This window comes from Pseudochaenichthys georgianus, chromosome 3 (assembly GCF_902827115.2).
Source record: "Pseudochaenichthys georgianus chromosome 3, fPseGeo1.2, whole genome shotgun sequence".
NCBI lineage: Eukaryota > Metazoa > Chordata > Actinopteri > Perciformes > Channichthyidae > Pseudochaenichthys > Pseudochaenichthys georgianus.
Genome location: NC_047505.1, coordinates 17,305,287 through 17,309,665, shown reverse-complemented (window position 1 = coordinate 17,309,665; position 4,379 = coordinate 17,305,287).

Here is a 4,379-nt window from a genome sequence, read left to right as displayed (position 1 = left end):
TATGGTGTAAATACAGCCTATCTACCAATTGGATCAAATATAAAAGTCAGCCGAATTAGTGTTGATACTGCAAGGAGACATATTGTGTGAAAAGAAATGTAAGATGTTGTTTAATTGCTTATATATGTATGATCGTATGATCGTTTTCAGTTTTTGCGGAAGTTCTCCTGTTTGTCTAGAAGTCTTCTCAGCAGGGCTCTATAAATAGAGAACTACGGCAGATATGTAATATTTAATGCAGCCAAACTGTGTATTACAATGCCGTTATGTGATGACTTTCAAAGAGAAAAGCAAGCACACTCGGAATAAAGTATTATTTTATTTTTAAAAAATGTTTTTGGATTTCACATCACATAAACACCAAATCCCAGCATGCATTGCGGCTAAACCATCCAATCACAGAGCTGAGGATCTTTCCTACATCTGTTTCCGGTACGGATGTATTTTGTTATACACACAGTCCTTCACATTTACATTTTTACATTAAAGTATTTCGTGAGGCCTTCTAAAATGTTTTCAAATATAACTACGGTTCTAGTTGAAGAGTTTGTAAATTAACATGAAGCCAAGTTGTTGCCTGGCAACACAATCGCACAACCTCACGTCTGTTAATTCCACAACTCACATGGATTAACATCGATTTAATACATGAATGTAGCCTTTGTTTCTGCTAAAAGAGGTGTCAACCAGCTGGGGCAACAAGAAAATCGGCGAAATTGAGTGTGACTATTAAAAAATAAATCATTATTATATTAATATTGACAATTGTAACTGTCACGTTTGAAGGGACGAAATCGTGACATCTTCACGTCTCCCAGCATGGTAAATTGTCACATGTTCACGTCTTGCTGTGATACCGGGTTGGATCTACCTGCCCCAGCAAATCATAGAACACCCGTGCTTGTCTCCTGTGTAGGATGTAGGATGCAGACTCACTGCGTTTCTCTTCTTCAGTCAAGCTGGGAACCTTGACTCTCAGTTGAAACCTGGCACATGAAGAACAGGCATCTGTGGCAGGATGCCCGAATCCAAGGTTGAAGTGCTGTCGAAAAACTGTGTAATACAGGGAGTAGCTGACTACATCATGGTTGTGTTGGTCGAATAGCTTGTGCATTCTTTTCACACTGAGGTCACAGGGTAGGTATTTCTGGCCAAGTGCTCCCCTTCTTCCATAATGGCTAGCCCTACATGTAAAACTTTTGATGTGATCCATCACGTGCTGCTTCTTGGCATCATTTTCTGCCACCTTACGAGCACCACCCCTGAGTTCTGGTCTGGCTGTAGCGTTGAGTGCATAATAATAATAATAAAAAAATGAAATGTTGTTTGTATGTATGTAGGTGTGTTTGTAGTATGTATGTGTGTATGTATGTATTTATGTATTTATCTATATATTAATTTATTTATCTATCTATCTACATTAATTAATTAATTCATCCATTGCTTAATTCACAGTATCCATTCAGGGATCCCTCTCCCAGGACGGACAGACGTGCAATAGATGCCCTGTGTAAATTGAAAAGATAATACATTTGCATCATAGGTAGTCCAAATATTTGGAAATGCATGTGTGTATAATAGGAAGATGAATCCACGAGGATATCCATCCAGGACCGATGATCCAGGACCACAGCCACGACTCAAGATCTAGGGCTCGCGATGCAGGACACAGGACCGCAGGATCATCCATGACTCCGGATCCCGGCGTATATAGACACCAAAAAGAAAGAAATTTGGGGAAGCTGGGTTAATCGGAACATGAGAGTACACAGGTATAGACAGAGAGAAGGAAGAAGTAAGATGTCCCCTGACAAACTAAGCCAAGATCAGCAAAACTAGGGGCTGAATCTAATCAGCCCTAACTATAAGCTTTATCAAAAAGGAAGGTCTTAAGCGCACTCTTAAAAACGGATAGGGTGTCTGCCGCCCGAACACAAACTGGAAGCTGATTCCACAAATGTGGAGCTTGATAAGAAAAGGCTCTGGCTCCCATTGTACTTTTAGAGACTCTAGGAACAACCAACAACCCTGCATTCTTGGAACGCAATGCCCTAGTAGGACAGTAGGGTATAATGAGTTCTTTAAGGTAAGATGGCGCCTGCCCATTAAGGGCTTTGTAGGCGAGAAGAAGAATTTTAAATGATATCCTGTGTTCTATAGGGAGCCAGTGTAAGGCAGCCAGAACAGGAGTAATGTGGTCCCTTTTCCTAACTCTGGTTAGTACACGAGCTGCAGCATTTTGAATCAGCTGAAGCGACTTGACTGACTTCTTAGTACACCCTGATAATAAGGAGTGACAATAATCCAGCCTTGAAGTAACAAATGCATGGACTAGTTTCTCTGCATCGTTTTGAGGCAAGATATGTCTGATTTTTGCATTGTTACGTAGATGGAAGTAGGCGGGCCTTGAAATTGATTTTATGTGGGCGTTAAAGGATAAATCCTGATCAAATATAACACCAAGATTCCTTACAGTCTCACTGGAGGCCAAATTAATGCCATCCATAGTTAGTGTCAGAGAATATTTTAGTCCGATCTGTGTATTTTAGAGATTCTCAGTTTTTCCTGCATGTGCCCTGTCTGTAACTTGAGGAGGACAAAGGTCAAGAGGCCTTTTGCCTTTCCTGTGGGGGAAGTCTGGACCATGCAAGTTGGTAATAACAAACCATTCTTCGTTCTTAAATGTCTGGTATTGATTAGATGGAAAGGTGGGAATATAGGCCACTCCTTTTCTAATGTATAGATCTGCGCTGTGCCCCTCTTGGCTCCAGAGTTCGCGGGGCAGTTCATCTGTAGAGATGTGAATATACCTTGTGAATTCTCCGGCCGTTTTGTCTCTCAATAAATGTCAGTGTATTGACTAAAGACGTTCCAGCTTCCATCCTTTCCTTAACATTGGTTCTACATTGCTAAACAGAAGTTTTCTTCACAAATTGGCATCACGAACAGGATACCAAAATATCTTCAGAGACTGGTAAGTGTAATTTCAAATCTATATTTGGACATTGCCTTACCAGAATCTGTGATTGACGGTATCATAAATTACCTGTGAAACTGAGCGGCTGCATTTTTTTTGGTTTCTCTACTCGTTTACATTTGGGGGTTTAATTCATAACCTGACGAAACGGTGTCTCGGGGACTTTGTCCTGGCCGATTTGCACTGTAATTGCTACTGGGCACGTACCTACAGAGCAAGCACAGCTCATGTAAAAACAATGAGAATATTTGGGGCTAATAAATAACCTAGGATATCGACTTTGACTGATTTCCTCTGTGTGTGTTTCTCGGAATTAAATTACCGGACAATTACACACAGCAAATATTCGGAGAGACCTTAAAAGAGAGCATCAGTAAAGTGAAGCTTCTGCATTAGGAGCAATGTGATAGATTTGTATTGAAACAAATCGCCGAATTCTGGAGATTTCAGAGGTTAAACTGATTAAATAGACAGCTGGCATCGCTTCCTAGCTGCCTGCCGATTCTCCTCCCCCCTGTGGAGAGCCGCGGACAGAGAGGAAGGAGCACAGTGTCAGATTTGTTCCACACCATTGCCGATTTTCGAACTAAAGAAAGCGGTTATTTATGGGAAAGGTGGTATGAAAATGTGACATCGCGCTGTGTTCTCATAGCTGATGAGTTGCTGAATTTGGCTGTTGTCTTGAAAGGAAGGGTATGGATAAAATAAAGTCTATGCTCTCGGACAGACGAGTATAGCACCACTAAATTAGCATAGTGGTTGTTGATTGAGAATAAATTAGTTATTGCTCTTCAACAGATTCCGTTCTTAGCACTTGTACAAGTATATATGAGTAAGAAGGCACTCATATTAAACAGATATTTCTCTACCCCCTCTGAAAATCTCCCTAATTCGGATTAAATTAAGTTGGAGGAGCTTTCTGTCACGCTGATATTTGTTGCGGGTTCATGTTTGTTTGTCTAATTGTTTCCATATTGGTTTGTCTACCGTCTTGTGTATGCTTTGTAACAACTAATAATGAATCAGTCCATAGTCAGGGTAAAATGAACTACACTTTAGTTATCTCACCAAAAGTAAATGACTTGAGAAAAATAAATAATGTAAAGATGTAAAGCTCAAATAGGTCAATGTTGTATTATTTGTTTCATTTATTCTTAAATCTATGTATTGTATGGTAATAATGAATACAATTTTATTTTTTTTAAATAAAAAAAAACATAATGTATTGAACTCATTCCGAAACAAAGCAGATAAGACAGAACTAGACTCAGACATGATACTCATTGTGATTGAAACCTTTTGCGCTGTTGCTGCAAAATGAAAACTTTGTTGATTGTCTGTTCCAACTGGCCACTGGAATCAGATAATTGATATAAATTGAAGTTCAATTATAGTTTTAAAT